The following is a 21320-nucleotide window of genomic DNA, read 5'->3' as shown; positions in this document are numbered from 1 at the left end:
CAGGTACATTCACCTTTCGAGCTATTGTGCTGACAGCCTGAGATCTGTAAAAAAAAGATGATGGTGGAAGAGTCTAGCAAGGTGGTTTGAGGTTTCCTGTAGTAATGGCATGAGAATGTGCTAAGAGCAACCGATTGGTGAGGGGAAGATCTGCCCCTCTCAACAAGGAAACAGAATTGTGAATAAATAATTCAAACAGAATATGGAGTGAAGGGTTTTAAGCCTGGTATCTGAAACCACCACAGTCAGATCGAATCAGACAGCCAGAGCAGCCTTTTGTACTGTGGGCCAGAAGAGTGGAGAATGGCTGGACCAATGGCAGCTCTCCTCATCTTGCCGCTGATGCTGCACACTGCCACAGGTAAAACAAGGGAATGCATCTCTGCTTGGTCAGGCAGACTGTGGAGATAGGTGGGGTTTAATGGAAATACATGCCTCTGAATAATGGGATATATTCCTGGCACTTGAATGCTCTCATGATGTAAGTAACTACCAGTGTGGGCAGGTTTTAGCTGTGGAGAGATTCTCTCATTGGGGAACGCTTTGTTTAAGATGTTGCATATCTTCTTCAGGACAAAATTTAAATCACGGCAGCATAATTCATATAATTTTGGCAATTTTACGTTAAGCTTGTTACACAATATTTCCAAACTCACACCTTGACGACAGTCACATATTGATGCCTCTTTTTGAAGCAGAAGTTATAGCTCGGGTACAACTTGAACACCAAAACTCAAGGAGCTGTTGGAGGTAATTCTGTTTTGTCAGTGGCGGCTCCTCCGCCCAAGCATTGCCCTTCGCCGCCAGCAGCAGCAGCTGCAAACCTTTCACAAGAAAGGGACAATGGGGGTTATTACAACTTTGGAGGAGGTGTTAATCCATCCCAAAAGTGACGGTAAAGTGACGGATATACCACCAGCTGTATTACGAGTTCCATAGGATATAATGGCCTCGTAATACGGCTGGTGGTATATCCGTCACTTTACCGTCACTTTTGGGACGGATTAACACCTCCTACAAAGTTGTAATAACCCCCAATATGTTTATTGTTCCTTCCTTTATGAAAGGGGCGGGGCTATCGGGTGATGAGCAGTGAGGGGAGTGCACAGTGCACTGTATTGTATATGCTTTGTATTGTACCCTATACAGATATCTGTTAGTACTTGCTGTTTTCTTGCTGTCACATGACGACCTATCTGTTAGCACTTGCTGTGTTCTTGCTCTGACGTAACGCCATATATACCTCTATCACCACACTTGGTTTTGTACTCTCACATAGTCCATCTAATGTCCCATGTACTGAAATGAAAATAGTTTTTAATATACATTTGTGATTATAATCATCCTGGTGAGTCAGGACTGCAATTATCGAGTATTCTACATAAATAATTAATAACATAATAATATGCAGACTACACAACAAACTGAATTGTCTTATTATCTTATTGGTAGATATTACCAAACTTGACATTTCTAATTTCATTGGCTTGAAGGGGATGCAAGGCTGATGAGGAATCAAGGTGATTGAACCATATTATTTGCTTCTAACAGAATAAGTACTAACAGGTTACTCAAAATATCACATTCAGTGTCTGTGAAAAAGGTTGCAGATAAAAATTGAGCGAGGAAAGTAGTGCATTTGAAAGAATTCCCCTGCCACCTAATTACCTTTTCTGGGTATCCTAGTAAATCTTGGGCAGGAAAATAACAGCCAGAAGGCAACAAAATATCCTTGTGAAAAAACATAACTTGCAATTCGGATAGGCCTGTAACTCCTGTTACCGGGGCTATCAGATTTAAGGGCCACTCCTAACAAGGGCCTAAGTTCATGAGCTGAAGATTACGTAGACAGGCAGGCAATAAACCGCTGGGCTAGCTCCATGGGATCAAAAAACCCCGAATCCTCAGCTCCGCTCCACCAACCTCGCCCTCGCCACCGTCCCACACATCTGCAAGACGACAACCGGCGGCAGATCCTTCTCCTCCCTAGAGACCAGGACCTGGAACACCCTCCCCATCCACCTACGGCAGACCAAGGACCTAGTGACCTTCAGGAGACTCTCAAGACCTGGCTGTTCGAGCAGTAGCAGCCCCTCCACCCCCCAAAACACCTTGAGACCCTCACGGGTGAGTAGAACGCTCTACAAATACATTGATTGATTGATTGATTGAGAAAGGTGTCCTTCAGATAACACAATGACCTCAGCAGGACTCAACCAACATTGCGCACACACAAGCATTCACAGACGCACACCCATTCCACCTAGAACAGGTGCATTCATGCATGTGGTTCCCTTTGCACTGGGCACATTCTAACTTCTGAACATATGAGGGAGACACTACTCAGGATTAGATAAAGCGGGCAAATTATCTCTTTGCGCTTTGTTATTGGTATTTATCCTATCAGCAGAAGGTTAAACAAACATTAAGCCCTGGAGGTATCACAGGGACAGATTTCACTTGAATTTCAGCAGCAGGTACATTCACCTTTTGAGCTATTGTGCTGACAGCCTGAGCTCTGTAGAAAAGATGATGGTCGAAGAGTCTAGCAAGGTGGTCTGAGGTTTCTTGTACCAATGGCATGAGAATGTGCTAAAAGCAACCGATTGGTGAGGAGAAGATCTGCCCCTCTCAACAACGAAACAGAATTGTGAATAAATAATTAAACGAGAATATGGAGTGAAGGGTTTTAAGCACGTTATCTGAAACCAGCACAGTCAGTTCGAATCAGACAGACAGGGAAGCTTTTTGTACTGTGGGTCAGAAGAGTAGAGAATGTCTGGACCAATGGCAACTCTCCTCATCTTGCCACTGATGCTACACACTGCCGCAGGTAAAACAAGGGAATGCATCTCAGCTTGGTCAGGCGGACCGTGCAGGTAGGTGGGGTTTAATGGAAATACATGCCCCTGAATATTGGGATATATTCCTGTCACTTGAATGCTCTTATGAGATAAGTAACTACTTATTGTGGGCAGGTTTTAGCTGTGGAGAGGTGCTCTTATCGCGGAACGCTTTGTTTAAGATGTTGTATGTCTTCTTCAGGGCAAATTTGAATTATGCCAGCATAATTCATATAATTATGGCAATTTTACATTAAGTATGTTACACAAAATTCCCAAATTTAAACTTTGAGGAATAGTCACATATTGATGCCTCTTTTGCAGCAGAAGTTATAGCACGGGTACAACTTGAACACCAAAACTCAAGGGGCTGTTGGAGAAAATTCTGTTTTTTCAGTAGCGGCTCTTCCGCTTGGGCGGAGTAGCGTTGCCCCCCCCACCAGCAGCAGAAGCCACAAACCTTTCACAAGGAAGGAACAATATGTTTATTGTCCCTTCCTTGTGAAAGGGGCGGGTCATGGGGTGACTAGCAGTGAGGGGAGTGCATTGTACAATCCCCTCACTGCGCATGTATGTTTGGCCGGCTGGCTCGGGCCAGCCAAATACACATGCACAGTAGGCTCTCTCCAGCCCGGCAACAGCGAGAGCCTGCGCAGGATCCCAGCCTGCCTGGGAGCACCCAGCCAGGGCGCTCCCAGCCAATCCTGATGCTGCTCTGTGCAGCGTCAGGATTGGCTGCAGGGTAGGCTGGGAGCCTGTGCCTGCCTGCAGTGTGAGGAGATGGAAGAGAGGAGAGGAGTGGCGCGGATGTAAGTTTATTTTTTTTTCCATTTTTTATTTACATTTATTTACCCCCCTGCTAACACCCTTCACGGCTAGCTGTGGGTAGAATGGGGTCATAGTTTGCAGTCACATGCAGATCTCTATGAGGATGCTGATAAGCATGACACCTTCAGTGGTGAGCGCACACCTTTCTTACGCTGCTGTGACCAGTGAGTCATTGCCTGGTCCATAGAGTGGGCAACTTTCCGTTATTACTTTGCATGGACCTTTGCGCGTGGAGACACTTTAAATACATGGAGGCTTGAGAAGATGTTGGTTGTGGAGTAAGGGGCCTATGAATCGGGGAGCACGTTTTTTGTGTTTCGTTCCTTAACCTCCTTTTCTCTAAATCAGGCTCTTTTATATGATATACCTCAGCTGGAAATTTAGCGTATAGAGTGTGATTACCGTGTCACTATGTATTTGAGTTCCATTTTCCTTACCACCCCTTGAGTAAAGGTTGACTTTCTCTTACTGCCATCTCTTGATATTTAAGTTAACACACTAAATAAATCTGTCATAAAAATGTTATGAAATCGTAGAAGGCCCTGAAAAGCCAATGTGAACAGTATACACCACAGATAATGCCCAGAAGGTGGTAGTCACATATTACCTTAGGACACAGAAAAGCAACTCTCGATCTAGGTCTGGAGACATGGACTTTCATCCTGGCCTTTCCATTTGATGACATGTGCTCTTGCCCAATCCCCTTTTAAACGTACTTCTCAACTACCATACTTTGTCAAGATTGAGAATTTGTATATCTATTCTAAAACCTGTGAGTAGGTGTGTGATAAAAAGAACATTTACTGTATTATTCCGGAGTTGGCAGCCTCCAGTTTCATGGTTTATTAGCCAAAATGTAATTAGAGGATACAGTTATAGTCTTTGGAGCAAGCAGTACTGCGTTGTCATCTCAGAATGTATTCAATCCATTCGATTTTGGGCAAATATCATGCTCCTTGCCTCTACTCTGAGGAGAACTGAGGGCTTTGAAACAGTCTTCATGGTTTTCATTCACACTTCCAGGACCCTGTAACTGCAGATGTCCACATTCTGTATCAGCGTTGCTGAAGTGAACATGTTTCTGAAGCTGCATTGTGCAGGGCTTCACCTGCTGGCAGCCCCTCCCTCCAGTCATGCAGTAAACAAATACTAGCCACCGATAGGTACCTCTTTATCAGCTGAAAGGCTGATAGTGGGACATTCAGCCAGGTCACTCAAGGTGTGCAGTCGGGCAGCCCAATCCTTCCAGAGAGCCTTTGTCCTCTTTGTCCCACAAAGCACAAAAGCATTTGGCGCCCTGTAGCGGCTCAGGATGGGCCACAGGACTGAACATCCAAAAGGGGGACCAAACCTGCAGAAAAAGGGACACACTGGGCCACCTTATCATGCATAAACAGCCTTTATTTTCAATTCCCTTATTTAAGAGTCTGACTGTATGTGTTCTGAATTTTGATGAGCTAATTGAACGCCTGCATGGGTTCATTTGCACCACTAGGACTACTCTTGTGTTTGATGCAAATTCCGCTAGTATTCAAAAACGACCCTAGTTGTAATTTTCAGAAATAGACGCGTCCATTTGATATTTTTTAAAATAATTTCCAAATATTAGTGCTCCTGGTAATGATTTGTAGTTTGTCTAGAAAGCACTACCTGTTTAGGGTTCCAATTATTTTAACTCAGTCTTCACCTGGGATGAAAGCCATCAATTCACTGGCAATTACGTCAGCTGCCAGCGACTTCCTCCATTCCTACTATATAGTCTTTGGCCTTTACTTCGACTTAATATTGCAGAAACAGGACATATATACTATTCTAACTACTGTTCTAGAACTTTGAACATTAGAGCAAGCATTGGTTATGTGAAGGATTGGCAGTAAATGGGGTTGTAGAAGGGCAGTAGTGGAGATGAGTCTGTTTCCCATATCTTGACTTTCCTGTAGTGCTGATGTATTTATAAGGCGATGTAAACTAGCAGCCTCAGGGTGCAAACACTAGGTGGTGCCAAATAACAAGGAAAGGCCCTACACAGCTGTATTGTTCCTATTGTCAGAGTGGCAATTTAGGGGCAACATTTTGTCCAGAGCGTCTAACATATTTACATTGTTTGCTCCCCGCACTTTAGTAAATACATTCATAAGGTCTTGCAAATGAGTTTAGCTGAGCTCTGGCTTTCTTTGGAGCTTAAAGTTTGCAGGCTTGTTTTTTAAAGATATTTTATTAACATTTTTTATAAAAAAAAAGACATATCAAATCAGTGTCACAAGTGCAACCAAGTTACAATTTTTATCTTTACAAATTGTTGTAGTAGGGCTTGCCCAAAAACCCTCACCCCCCACAATCCAGCCCACAATGTAGCCAACCATTTATTCATCTATAACCAGTGTAGTCATTTCTGCTGCAGCATTTACGTAGGTCTGGCATGTGGGGGTTCTATTACCTTTACAAGCATCTCCCCCTAGATCTCTAAATCCTCAACAACCATGTCATCTCTGCGGGCATGTTTGATGTGCTGCTCATCTCCAATTACTCATTCAAGTATACTGTGCTTCCAAACCCAGATCTCTGGCGCCTCAGACACATTTCATCAGATAGCAATTCATCATCGTGCCAAAATTACCTTAAACACTAGCACCACGTTGGCATTTTCGGTACCCCATTCCTAGAAAGCAAATTTTCAGCATTCCCATCAAGGTAACTCCAACTACATGCAACAGTATAGTGACCACTTCTGTCCAAAACTCCAAGATACGGGTGCAAAATGTCTGCTGAAGGCTGGCAGCACCTACCACACTTGGCCAGAGTCGTGGGATACATTTTAGTGAGTTTCTTAGCGTCATATAGGTTCGATGTAGAAATTTAAACTGAATAAGCTTGAAATGGGTGTTGGGTGATACCAGTTAGACCTGAGCGCATGCCCTCTACCACTTTGGATCTGTCAACCCATCTGGGCAAACTGTGTTTCACCTATCCTTCACACACATTGTCTCCTCCCCCCCTATATCTGCGAGTAGAGACACCTGGAGGTGTGTAATGAGTCTCCTACACCCTACCAAACCCACCAGCTGAGTCATCAATGCATGCTCCTTAGGCTCCTCCAGGAATGAGGTCCAGAGCCCTAGGCCCATATGAGCCAGCCTCGTAAACTGCAGGAATTGTCCCTGGCCCACCCCAAACGGCTCCTGAGCCTACTCAAAGGAGAGAAACAGCTTATTAAGATAGAGATCTTCTGCATTTGTGCAGCCTCCCTCATGTCGTTTAGTGAAGGACGTATTTTTGAGGAAGGTGGAGGATGACCTCAAGGCCCATACCTTCTGTGCAGGGTGCTCTTCACAGGACCGTGGCCACCACCCTATGTTACACTTGCCCTGCCTGTTGCAATAAGTATTGGAGGGAGTTTGGAACCAATTTCCCAATCATGAGTACCTCTAGTAGGGCATACAGGTCATACATATCTGAAAACAGAGTTATTCCCCAGTTGGGTCCTCATAGAGCCACTGCACTACATATTGGAGTTGTGTGGCCCCATAGTATAAGAGATCTGGTAGCTAAAGGCCGTCATCCCTCCAAAGGAGCTTCAGTGTGTCCAGTTTTACCCTGCTTCGCCATGCACAGTTTTCTGATCAATATTTTTTTGAAAATATTCTGATGTCATATAAGATGTTATCACTGATGTAATATGTATGGTAATTAGCAGTACATGGCGAGGGTGTGAGTTACAATTACCTTAGGGAGCAAGTATAGTTGGTTAAGTTAACCATAATTATAACTGCTGATTTTTTTATGGTTTTGTGCGGGTAAATTCAGAACCTAACTATAACGTCCTTTAAGTGACTTTCTCTGTTTTTTTAAATTTGATTTTCTAACTGTCACATCACTGTTATCTTTGTTTTTTTCCAGTGGATTTTTATGTTTTTTTTAAACGTAAGTAATTTTAATTACGTTACGTTAATACAACCACCATGTGGCCGTGCACAGTGGGGGTCGGTTGCAATGCCTGGCCTGTGGCCAGACTCTGCTCCCAACTCCCTATAAACACTAAACCCTGCACTGTGCATGTCCTTTGGCCTGGACCTGTGGAAAACCCCATATAAGCACTCAAACCCGCCATTATGAGATGGACCAGAGAGGGAGAGAGAGAGGGAAAGAGAGAGAGAGAGAGAGAGAGAGAGAGAGAGAGAAATTGAGAGCGTGAGAGAGATTTAGAGAAAGTGATTGAAAGATAAATTGAGAGAGAGATTTTTTTTTTAGGCTTTGATGAATGATATACTTAAAATGAAATATTATTGGACAAATTGAAAAGAAAAATGCATTTGTCGTATACATAGATTATGATGCCCTTTCAGTATGTACTTGAAATATTTAAACTTTAAAATAAATTTAAACAAAGAACTGACCACTGACACACCTAGACTTAGGCCGTCAACCTTCAGTGTGAGGACGTGAGCTGTTAACCACTAGGCTACAGATGACTCCTGAGACGACAATGTCCACACATAACTATGACATTCAACCCAACGATTGTGAATAGAAGAAGACAAATGTTCTATCACTAGGAATGTTTATTATTCGAAATATTAGTAAATAAGCAAACACACTACCATGAAATACTAGGATTTGAACTATCAACCTACTGGGTGAGAGTCAAAAAGCTTTACCATTAGGCCAGATGTGCCTCTGTTATGCGCTACATTAAAACCTAAATATAACATTTGAATCAAACAGCTTGCTAGTGTGACACTTTGAAGTCACTGTATGGTGAGACCATTGCAATACCAATCTCTCTCTCTCTTTCATCCCATTATGGGATGGAAGAAAGAGAGAGAGAGAAAGTGAGAGATTGAGAAAGAGAGAGATTTAGAAAAATAGATTGACAGAGAAATTGAGAGAGAGAGAGACAGAGAGAGAGATAATTTTTAGGCTTTGATCAATGATATGCTTAGTGTGAGATATTTCCGGACAAATTGTAAAGAAAAAATTATTTGTGATGTAAAAAGAGTGAGATCACCTTTTGGTATGCATCTTAAATATTTGAAGTTAAAAAGAAAATAAAGCAGGGAGATGACCACTGATGCACCTACACTGGAACACTCAATTTTCAAGGTGGAGGTCTGAGACCTTAACCACCAGGCCAAAAGTGCCTCCCTACTATCCACTGTTCAGAGATAGCTATGACATTCGAAGCAACGATTTTGATGAGAAAAAGACATGAATGTCCCATCACTAGGCGTGTTAAATATTAAAAAGCCTAGTAAATAAATAGACATGCCACCATGCAATGCCAGGATTTTAACCTTCAATCTATTGAGTTCCAGTTTATGCACTTTACTAGCAGGCCACAAGCAACATTATACTGCTGTGGTGCAGTAAAACATAACTATGACAGTCAAACCTAACATTACAATAACAGAGTCTCTCTGTCTCTTTGAGTGAGAGATTGAGAGAGAGAGAGAGAGAGAGAGACGCTCAGAGAAAGATATTGACAAAGATAAAGAGAGAGAGAGACGTTGGAGAGAGATATCCAATGATTTAGCGACCATACTGTGAAGGAGAAAATTATCATGGGTTCCATAAACTAAAGTGGACTTCACCTAGTTCCTGTCATGATCTCCCTGAAATATTTTTTTTTAATCCAAACTCACTGCAGTAAAGTAGCATTTTAATTTCTTCAAAAATAATCTGTTTTGTGGAAGCCCTGATTATATTTACCTTCTGCACATGCAGTATTCAAGCATTTTGTGCAACGCATCCTCCAAGGACTTCAGCGGCTCCTGATGTGACAACAGTGCCACCTGGAGCTTTGATCTCATTGATGCTCCGTTCAGCCCCACTTTTAGCAACTTTCCCACGAGGAGGCAGGGAGGACCCGGGTTGTGGCTCTCTGGCTGAAAGACGCCTTTCATGTAGATAAGAAAGCAGAATGTGTGTGCTTCTTGGTATGCATACCGTGCAGGGGCAGCTCCTACTGGGGCAAAGGTGCGGGGGCACAAAACAAACAACATTACAAGTAAAAAAATAACTTACCTGACTCGCTGCCGCCACTCCTTTGTCCTCACTCACTACAGGCACAAGCTCACAGCTTACCCTGTCGCCAATCCTAATGCTACTCTCAGGCTGCTGGCAGCATGAGGGCAGTGTTGGGATTAGACTGAGCGCCCTGTCTTGGCACTCCCAGGCAGACTGGGAGCCTGTGCCTGCTGTGTTGGAGAGAGCTCAGAGTACATATGTGTTTGGCCGTCCTGAGACAGCCGGCCAAACACACATGCACACTGAGGGGAGTGCACACCAGCATCCACAATGACTGGTGCACTGCCTACACAGGTATGGGGCAACAACTTGGGGGCAAAAGCGCTGAAGCAGGTCAGCTCAGCTACAGGGGGTGTAGGCACTGGAGGCGTACAAAAGAGGCAGCCTAGGGAGGCCTTACATGATCGCTAGATCACCTGGCTTAGCCATTATGATACCGTTAGCGGTCAAGTAGCGTATTTGGCACAGAGAATTCATTGATATATTCTCATACCTGGAGATACAAGTGGAGGGCCTTGATTTGACCATGGTAGACAAGAAAGAAGAGGAGAAAAGAGAGAGGAATAGGATAAGAATGGAGAGGAATTTTGGTAACTGGTGTGACACATTTAGGATTATGGTTTGTATCATAGAGAAGCTTCCGCATGGTGCAAAAGACTTATGAGTTATGAGTCAAAGATACATGAAGCACAGAGACAGTTTTGTGGGTGACGCATGACTAGATTATGAAAAAGGTTTCAAGGTAAAAATGCAGGCCCACCCAGAAATAGAATGGGACAAGGAGGACGTGGCAGGCTACAGGCACAAAATGATGACAGCAAGGGAGACCAAGAGCTGGTCAGGAAAAAGAGAGCACTCCTTTTGTAGGAGCTATCAGAAAGGGAGGCAAGAGAAGCTGAGGCCCAACTACAAGCAGCAGCACTACACAAACTGGAAAGGAACACAGTAAGGCAAAGGGGCATCGTCCATATGTTTCAAATATGGCAAAGATGAATGTACCTGGGGAGCAGCGTGCAAAATCAGGCATGTGTGCTCCACATGTGGGGGAGGGCACCCAGCAGCAGAGTGCAGGAAAAGCAGGGGAGGCAGCCACAAGAGGGACAAAGAGAAGAAGAAGTAGTAGTAGTAGTGAGAGCAAAGCCTGGCTGGGGAGAGAAGTGGTTGGCTAGATCCCCCTTAAACACATATAGGTGAAAAGCTGCACAGCCTAGATGATTTTCTATTTGTAGGGCATCCCGGCAGGCCAGAGTTCAGAGATTTACTAAGGACTTTCCAAACGTTAGCAGCAGAGCTGGGAGTACCGCTGGCAGACGACATGACAGCGGGTCCAACTACTAGATTGGTATTCTTAGGCATAGAGCTGGACTCCAGAGCATGCACATCCAGCATGTCCCGAGAAAGGTGTAGAACATAAGAAAGGACATTCAAAAGCTATTGGGCAACAGAAAGTCACCCTAGGGGAGCTACAAGGGCTAATCAGTAAGCAAAATTTTGCAGCACAAGCCATCCCAGCAGGGAGGGTGTTCGCTAGGCGACTCATACACTTGACAAAGGGGCTTCAGAAGAAGCACCACCACACTAGGCTGGGCTCAGGGGTAAAATAGGACCTAAAGACATGGCTAACAATTCTAGAAGAGTTTAACGGGACCTTGATCGGGAGAGAAGGCTGGGTGTCAGCAAAACAAATTGAGCAATACACTGATGCATCTGGCAGCATAGGCTTCGGGGCGATCATTAAGAGCAAATGGTGTGCCGAAAAGTGGCGCAGGGAATGCACTGCAGCAAGCCTCATCAAAAGTATCAGGCTCCTCGAGCTATTCCCCATTGTGGTGGCTCCAACTACATGACAGGAGCAGCTGAAGAACATGAAGATCACGCTGTGGTCAGAAAACCAAGCGGTGGTTCAAGCGATTAACAAGGGAGCTGCCCAGTGCCCAAGAGTGTTAAAGTTGCTGTGGTACTTGGTAAAAATGCAACTGACAAGCATTATGGATGTTAGGGCAAAGCATGTCCCAGGAGTAAATAATGCTAGAGCAGATGCACTCTCTCGCTTCCAGGTGAAGAGATTCAGGAGTTTGCCGCCAGGAGCAAAGCAGGAGATGTCACAGTTCCCGAGCAGTGTGTGGGGCCTGCAGGAGGTGAACTGTCTCATGTAATAGAACATGCGTTAGCCACAAAGACAGCAAGACAATATGCAACCTATGAAAGAACAGTACAGAATGCAATAGAGTTAAGGGCGTTGAGAGCCACGAGGAATCGGTAGGGCGATAAAAAAAAAATGACACAGTGTGAATTCACCCAAAAGAAGTCAGAGTCATGGGTGCAAGCACACCTAACAATGGTAGCACATTTCAGCAAACTCGCATCAAGACAGGACCCCACCAGCTCACATTATATAAGGGCAGCAATGAAAGGGAGGCGCAAACTAGAGGGACACACAAAGGATGCGAGGCCCCCAATCGAATTCCACACTCTGAAGCAGCTGGTGGGGGTGATTGACTTGATATGCCTACACAGTTTTTAAAAGCACACTGTTCAAAGCAGCATTCACACTAGCATTATTTGAGGCTTTTTGGGTAAGCGAGCTAGTGGCCCTCGCCCCCTTTACTCTAGGGGGTGCTCACACATGCCTACAGAATCAGGATGTGCAGGTAAACACAAGGTAGATGCAAATACTACTGAGGAGGTCCAAGACAAGTCGTGTTTGGATAATCATGACTTATACAAGGCTGAATTGGAGGGGACCAAGTCGGCGAGAGCCATTAGAGAAACTGAACGTGACAGTTAAATGTTTTGCATTGCTAACTGCTGGGACAGCAACCAGCATGGCCTGATCAACCTACCAGAGGCTGGAGTATTTCAGTGACGATGGGATACATCTGTCCACAGAGGGGAGGGAGGTCTTCTGGGCCAACCATTGGGCAGCCATGCAGCTAGTGGGCTGTGAATAAAAAGGGATGGAATTGAGGGGAGCCGCCTGTGGGCTGTAACCCAAAGGTGGCGTGGCAGAAAGGAACATTAAGGATGATGGGAGGTCGCACCGAACACGCCAGGGTGGCAGGACTACTTACCATAGGATGCCTTACGGCAGGGTAAGGCAAGTCAGTGGAGGAGGTACATGAAACACGGTACTCGCAGCCCAGGTCCGCCATAGGGCTGGACGCAAGGAGTAACCAAAGATAGCGAGTTAAGCCTAAAAAGTAAAAAGAATAGCCCCTACACGAAAGGACAAACGCCAAGGCACAATGTACTCAAAAAACTGATTGATTTATGGGCATGTGATCTGCAAATGTCGAATGATTCATGGTAAGCCTGTCAACAATGACTTGTGACATGTAAATGTCAAAAGTGATTTATGACAGGCAAACAATTCAAGGTCCGTAATTATCATACATGTTGAAAGGGGTTTGACAAAATGATTTATGGTCCTTATAAAGAATATAAGGGTGGTCTTGCTATAAATCAGTGTTAATAAACTGCGGCCAATATTTCCCAAAACCACATAAAGGTCTCAGGTATCATTATGTTTTCGGGAGTAGGCTGCATGGAGGAGTTTAAAGTCAGGCACTGGGCACTAAGACACTCACAAGATCCTGTTGAAAAGAACTCACGGATGTGAGGGCAGCAACCACTTCTCTGGTGCGCGTACAGACACACACCATCCTCCCTTAGGTGTTGCTGCAAGCTCCTGAAAGAGGCATCAAAACTGCTTTTAAAGTCATTTCCATTCATTGCAGCTTTTTCACAAAGTTAAATAAGTTGCTTCCACTTTCAACGTATCACCTGCTGCACGGTTAGCGGCCAGGAAAAGATGGGGCAAGAAAATATGCATTTTCTTCAACGTTCGCTTAAAGGTAGCGAATGAGATGCAACTGTTATGTAATTCGTTTTATTACATCGGAGTTCAGCGTTGTTCTCTGTAATTACGGGTTTGCGCAGTGATCACGGGGAATTTGTTGTGCAAAGGATGTAAACCTCCAGCAACCTGTGCACACAGTCCTGTCAGCACTCAGAGGTCAAGGTGCACAGGGGGACGTTCACCCAAATAAAGTCTTAGAGGTCGACTGTGTCCCCTGCCTGGCACAAGCGAAGAGCCCACATTTCATGTTAATATTGTGTTTTTTAAGCGCCACTGAACCGGTGCTTAATTTGTGCTTGTTGTTTCCGGTGCTGAGCAAAGGCACTTATTTTTGAGGGCCGGGGCTTGCTCCTCTGCCTCAAGCATTTGCTGCAAGCAAAAGACACATATGGGAAAGACGGAGGAAGGGAAAAACGAAAAAGCGTCACAATGGGAGAAAGCAGAAAGCTGCAAGAGTGAGCTGGAGGGGCAGGGAGTGGCTTTAAATGGATTGAGGAGGCCCGAGATGGCTTTAGGATTACGCTGCCTCAGTATTCCGTGTTCACACATTTAAATGCAGCAGCTGCGTGTTTAAGAGGAGGGCTTTGGGCACCGGCACCTCTTTATTTACAAATTAAGCACTGCACTGAACTTCCCTGTGAGATAACCGCACACACTGTACACCAAAGGTAACTCCCAAAGCAAAGGGCACACTGGTGTCTTAGGACAAGTTTTAACACATCGTGTCAAGACGTATCAAGGTCTTCCTATTTCATTTCTAACTCCTCAAAGCTGTTTAAGGAGTTTTTAGCTCTCAGAAATCTATAGTACAATAACCCCCATTTCACACAGGCTAAGTAACTGATGTGTCGTGTGTTCAGCTGTGTCTTTTCTGCCACAGTAAAGATAACTTGAAGCCAGCTGCAAACAACTGTGAAAAAAACGCAACGTATAATGCAAATGCTTTCAGTGAGCAATGGAAAGGGGGGTAACATGTCACTGCTGCCGGCACCTAAAGCGCAGAGAAAGATAAACACAATACAAATGCGCAGGCCCCCAGCAGCAATCCAATATGTCCCTGAGCACATTGGGCAGGAGAGGTGTGCAAAGACCCAGAAGGAAGGGAGTGGGACGCTGCATTGACTACCAGTGATGGGAATGGGCTCTTGGCTCTCTAAACTGTTTCTCTCTGGCCCAACCATTAAGTATTATTGCCCCAGGGAGGTGGTGGTCCCTGGTGTTTTTGTAAACCCTAGGATGGGGTCCGTGCCACCCTCCTCTTTTTATTTAAGTCTGCATGTCCCCGGGACCTGGCTCCCCAAAGGGCAACATTAAAAGCAAGTGCAGGAGACTGTGCTTACTATTTTTTTTAAAAAATCACAGTGAAATTTGTGAATATTCGAAAATGTTGCCGTGATTTAAAAAAATATATGCTTTTTTGCCCTGGCGAGGTCCCAGGAGGGCCGCTGCACCAAGGCTACAGGGTCAGGGATACCCTGCCCCCTTTTCTCTTTTTAACATTTGTTTTTTAAATGGCTGCCAAATGCTTCCTGGTCGAAGTGTTGGCAGCCAATCAGATCTCTGCATGAGATTGGAAGGATTTGCCAATACTTTGCACCTCCAGATATACAAATTTCTTTTGTCTTTATTTTCTCTTAAACTACCGAACAGATTTACACCAAATAAGAAAAAGCGTAATCTGCATACCAAAAGCTACCTTTCTGCCAAATTTGGTTCAATTCCGTCCAGCGGTTCAGGCTGTAGTTGTGTTAAAAGCTTATATGGGAATTATCATGGGAAATGCACTTTTTTTTTTACCCTTCCCCCCCTTTTTCTCTGTCGCACTTGACGGATCACCCTGAAACTTCCCATGCACAATAAGATTCTTGGGCACACCTTTTTGGGGAAATTTTGTGAAAATTTCATGAAGATAGTTTAGCATTTTTTTACAAGCTGTGAGCCAAAACGTGCTGAATAAGAAAGTCAGTTTTTGGAACTCATTGTCCCCTTTTGACCATGCACCCTAGAACTTCCCCAGTACATTTGGAAATGCACAATTTTTTCTTTGGAAAAATTGAGGAGGACCAGGTAGATGAGGCCTAACATTTAGGTCTCTTGAAGTAGCCTCAGAGGTCCTATCTAATATGCAATTATAATTATGAATTCAACATGTTGAGTCGAACCCTATCAGGGCTTCCTAAGCTTTCCTTTTCTGGGACCAATGAAAATTGAGTTTGTAATATTTTCCTGTATATTCTAAACCACATTTGTGCATCACTTAGTAGTCTTCTTGTCTGTGCTTTGGTGGAGCAGGGGCTAGTGTGGAGCAGGTTCATCTGGAGATCCCTAAGCTGTGTCTGCAAGGCCCTGAATACTGGTGCCAGAGTGAAAAGACTGCCTCACTGTGCATGAAAGAAGATTACTGCATGGAGCGCTGGGTAAGTCTTCCAAAAAGGATTATCTCTGTGGAATGTTTTTTGTTAGTACTTGTATTGACTTAAAAAGGAAGCAGAGAAATGGAACAGGGACCTTTCTTTTTGATTTTTAGGTGTGACCTGGAGAAGGCTTTCGCTATATATCAGATTGATTTTTTAAACTAATACAAAATCATGATGCACACTAGTGATCCTTTAATCATGCTGGCTTACTTTACAGCACTGCAGGAAACTAGGAAACAGTGGCTGAGGCTTCAAGCAGCTGGAGTTGAGGGTGGCTGACTTCAGATTTTATGTCTGTCTTCCTCCTAGCAAGTGAAAGCTTTTATCCCACATTTGGTGCAACTCTGAAATATGTGACGTGGCCTGTCTACTCCCAATTTATTTTAGGGTGGACAAATATACCAAATATCAGAAGGAGCCAGAAATGAGCCTCAGAAACTTAACACAGGCTTCGTGTTGGTGAAGATATGAATGGATACTTGCGGACTGCCCTCCCCAACAAACTGCTTTGGCCAAGTTCATTAACATTGCTAATTGGATACAACTCATTTCAAACATTACTAACGTTACTAACAATCGATAAATAAATTATACTTTAACAAAAATGAAAAATATATTTTCAAATTAAAAATTTGTAAAACTAGAAAGAGATAAGAGAGATCAAACAAAAAAAACAAGTTTCTTTGCTCTTGTTTTCTATTTGATATCACTCAGAACTCATCGGTTATTCATTGTTACCCATATATAATTCTATATGTAATCGTCAGCATTCTGTTCAGCACTGCAGTAAGTTAATGACTCCAAATTAAAAAGGAGGTAAACAAAAAAACTTTCTTTGTTCCCTGACCATCTTAAATCTTTCCTTTCCCCTGCTATTTAGATTTTTGTTTCTTGTTTTATCGTGGGGATTCCTGACAAAGGAGTCTGGTGTTGCTCCTTTCACCCTCACTTTGTACCTCCTTCATCAGTTTTTTTTTGTACTTAACTTTTCATTTAATGGTCCCTGTCTGGGCTGAAAAACAGTTGACACAGAAAACACACAACAGCAATGGTTAGTACCTTATATAGGACACCCTGGGCCTCATTCTGACCCTGGCGGACGGCGGAGGCCGTCCGCCAGGGTACCGCCGCTGAATGACCGCACCGCGGTCAAAAGACCGCGGCGGCCATTCAGACATTTCCTCTGGGCCGGCGGGCGCTCTCCAAAAGAGCGCCCGCCGGCCCAGAGGAAATGCCCCTGCAACGAGGACGCGGCTCAGAATTGAGCCGGCGTAGTTGCAGGGGTGCGACGGGTGCAGTTGCACCCGTCGCGTATTTCAGTGTCTGCTTAGCAGACACTGAAATACTTTTCGGGGGCCCCTGCCGTGCCCATGCCATTGGCATGGGCACGGCAGGGGCCCCCAGGGGCCCCGCGGCACCCCCTACCGCCATCCTGTTCCTGGCGGGCGAACCGCCAGGAACAGGATGGCGGTAGGGGGTGTCAGAATCCCCCATGGCGGCGCAGCAAGCTGCGCCGCCATGGGGGATTCTAAGGGCAGCGGTAAACCGGCGGGAGACCGCCGGTTTGCCTCTTCTGACCGCGGCCGAACCGCCGCGGTCAGAATGCCCTGCGGGGCACCGCCGACCCTGGCCCCGGCGGTCTTAGACCGCCGGGGTCAGAATGACCCCCCCTGTCTTTTATTTATTTCGGCCTAATTGTTGTTACAATTCATATTATTTTATGGATTACAATATGTTTTGAAATTATTGTATAGCTAACTTGGGATTTCACCCTATGTCTGGTATCATTTTTCCCTTTAGTTAGTTATTTATCATTGTTAGAAATGGGGTTTTTGGTTGGCAGTCAGGTTACCCCCTGTCCAAGCAAAAGCCCTCACTCTAGTCAGGGTAAGTCACACACAATCCAAGATTATCCTGTGCCCACCCTCTGGTAGCTTGGCACGAGCAGTCAGGCTTAACTTAGAAGGCAATGTGTAAAGTATTTGTGCAATAAATCATACAATACCACCATATAGCACCACAAAAATACACCACACAGTGTTTAGAAAAATATGTAATATTTATCAGGATAATTGTAGGTCAAAAGGAATAAAGTTGCAATGTGAATTTGTAGAGATATCACTGGAAAGTGATATAAAGTTTCTTAAGTCTTTAAAAAGCAAACAAAGTCTCTTTCACGCACAAAGTACCTGGTTTGGAGTGGAAAATCTCCTCAGAGGGCCACAGAAGAAGAGATACGTGGAAAAAGGGTGTGTGCGTCGATTTCTCCCCATGCGTCGTTATTTTTCACGCGGGGAAGTCGTGCGTCGTTTTCCGGCACGCGGACAGTCTCTTTCTGTGGATCGCGGGGATTACCAGATGTCCCGGGTCTGTGCGTGGATTTTCCTGCTTGTTTTCCGGCTGCGTGTCGTTCTGTGGGGCTGCGCGTCGAAATTACGATCTCACGGCAGGCGTCGCAGCGATTTCTCCTCTAGAGGTCGGGCGGCGTTGTCCTTGCGAAGCCGTGCGTCGAAGTTCCGGTCGTCCCGAAGGCGTCGCGTCGATCAGCGTCGGTGTGCGGTGTTTTTCTCGCTGTGGAACAAGCTGTGCGTCAAAATGTTCGGCGCACGGAGCGTCCAAGTGAAAAAAAGAAGTCTTTTTGGTCCTGAGACTTCAGGGAACAGGAGGCAAGCTCTATCCAAGCCCTTGGAGAGCACTTTCACAGCCAGACAAGAGTTTAGCAAGGCAGCAGGCCAACAGCAAGGCAGCAGTCCTTTGTAGAAAGCAGACAGGTGAGTCCTTTGAGCAGCCAGGCAGTTCTTCTTGGCAGGATGTAGGTTCTGGTTCAGGTTTCTTCTCCAGCAAGTGTCTGATGAGGTAGGGCAGAGGCCCTGTTTTATACCCAAATGTGCCTTTGAAGTGGGGGAGACTTCAAAGAGTGGCTAAGAAGTGCACCAGGTCCCCTTTCAGTTCAATCCTGTCTGCCAGGGTCCCAGTAGGGGGTGTGGCAGTCCTTTGTGTGAGACCAGGCCCTCCACCCTCCCAGCCCAGGAAGACCCATTCAAAATGCAGATGTATGCAAGTGAGGTTGAGTACCCTGTGTTTGGGGTGTGTCTGAGTGAATGCACAAGGAGCTGTCAACTAAGCCCAGCCAGACGTGGATTGTAAGGCACAGAAAGATTTAAGTGCAAAGAAATGCTCACTTTCTAAAAGTGGCATTTCTAGAATAGTAATATTAAATCCAACTTCACCAGTCAGCAGGATTTTATATTACCATTCTGGCCGTACTAAATATGACCTTCCTACTCCTTTCAGATCAGCAGCTACCACTTCAATACTGTATGAGGGCAGCCCCAATGTTAGCCTATGAAGGGAGCAGGCCTCACAGTAGTGCAAAAACGAATTTAGGAGTTGTACACTACCAGGACATGTAAACTACACAGGTACATGTCCTGCCTTTCACCCACACAGCACCCTGCTCTAGGGGTTACCCAGGGCACACATTAGAGGTGACTTATATGTGGAGAAAGGGAGGTTTAGGCTTGGCAAGTACTTTTAAATGCCAAGTCGAGGTGACAGTGAAACTGCACACACAGGCCTTGCAATGGCAGGCCTGAGAGAAGGGAAAGTGGCTACTTAAGTGGGTGGCACAACCAGTGCTTCAGGCCCACTAGTAGCATTTAATCTACCGGCCCTATGCACATAGAGTGCACATTACTAGGGACTTATAAGTAAATTAATAGTCCAATCAGGTATGATTCAAGGTTACCATGTTTTAAGGGAGAGAGCATATGCACTTTAGCACTGGTTAGCAGTGGTAAAGTGCGCAGAGTCTAAAAGCCAGCAAAAACAGTGTCCAAAAAGTGGAGGGAGGCAGGCAAAAAGTTAGGGGTGACCACCCTAAGGCTGTCAGGTCTAACAATCATGAAAATGGTTTGCCCATGGAAATCATTTTGTAAGAAAATTGGTTATTAGCTGAGGAGGATGTGAGTCATTCCCAAGTAATAAGTTCCCAAATCCTGTCAGGTCGAACTTTCAATGATTTAAACCTGACCTCAACCACTGTTGCTGTGGCACAGAGTAGGCAGGCTTAATTTTGAAAATTATGCACGCATTTACCAACACTGCAACAGTCAAAAAGTCTAAACACAACGTAATTAAAATCCCACAACCAATTTCTAAGGATTATGAAAACAATAATAAAGAAAAGTACACCAAAACCACTAAAATCCTACAAGGGGGAGGAGATATGAATTTTTAAATCCTTTAAGAGAAAAAGCACCAAATAAAAATATAGTGCTAATATGAAATTACTGATCTCGGTTGACTGGGAACTAGTCGCAGTTTCAGGCTGACTGTGATGAAGCCAATAAGGTCAACGTTTTGACCTTCTAACTTGGACAATTTTACTATGTTTTAGGGGTCAGAGCACATTCACTGGGGAGGGTACAGCAGTGCCTTAGTGAACAGAGTTAAAGTTGTGTGAGTTAAAAAAATGAGGATCATAAGTCCTCAAAACATGGGGGTGGCCATGCAAAACGTGGAATGTAACAACACATTTGTATTTTGTGGACATGACTTTCTAAGTCTTAGCATTTCTTCAAAATGGATTGTAACTAGTCAGGAGTCATCAGAGTGGTATTTTCCATTGCAGAGTTTTGGCTGTTTAAGGTAGTTCTGTAGGGTAGCTCAGCTTTTACTATTTGGTTTTGCCTCAGACATTGATTGGTTCGGGTGCTGAAGAGTCTTCTGAAAGTCTGAAGACTCCCTTCTGGGAGAACATGGAGTGGAGGAGGAAACAGGGAACAAAACAGATGAGTGACGGCTGGGGAATCAAGTGCCATGCCTGCAAATTTCTATTCATGGTTTTGAAACAAAAAGTGGCTGATGACCACAATGATGTGAGTATTAAAGTGTGAAACTGTGTGTGAAGTCCCCTCAAAGATGTCACCATAGGAATAGCAGGATGAGTCTAATTCTTCGTGTCATGTAGTTCTCGGGGATGACTAGCTCAGGATTCCTGCTACAGTCATGCAAGGATTTATGTGGGCTGTGGAAAGGGATAGTTCAACTGTTTCTGTGTGAACCTCTATCTGAAAGTTTGTTTGACATCATGAGGGCTTTGATTAGCAGAAAAATTATGAACAGAGGGCCCCAAAATCTTTAAAACAACACTGGTTCTGTGTGTGTCCAGCTCTAAAGATGACTGAACCAAATATCTGTGTCCCGATCTTGTCAGCCCTATAGGATATGGCACATACAATCTGTACGACAAGACCTTGGGCTCATATAGTCTAAGAAGGCTGGCTCTGTTCACTTGAATCAATACCAGGGGCAGTCTAGTTCTAAAGGTGACTAGCTTTCTATCCC

At 44.7% G+C, this 21320-nt stretch overlaps 1 long non-coding RNA gene across 1 annotated transcript; it reads left to right on the top strand.

Annotated features, from left to right (window-relative positions):
* The first annotated feature begins 229 nt into the window (after window positions 1–229).
* Window positions 230–20804, top strand: LOC138266669 (uncharacterized). The gene is made up of 3 exons (XR_011199608.1): window positions 230–361; window positions 15847–15971; window positions 20669–20804. It is a non-coding gene; the product is annotated as an uncharacterized lncRNA (long non-coding RNA).
* Window positions 20805–21320: the final 516 nt, after the last annotated feature.

Source organism: Pleurodeles waltl, chromosome 11, assembly GCF_031143425.1.
Source record: "Pleurodeles waltl isolate 20211129_DDA chromosome 11, aPleWal1.hap1.20221129, whole genome shotgun sequence".
Lineage (NCBI taxonomy): Eukaryota > Metazoa > Chordata > Amphibia > Caudata > Salamandridae > Pleurodeles > Pleurodeles waltl.
Note: the sequence above shows the minus strand (reverse complement) of the source record. Positions and strands in the feature narration are given on the sequence as shown.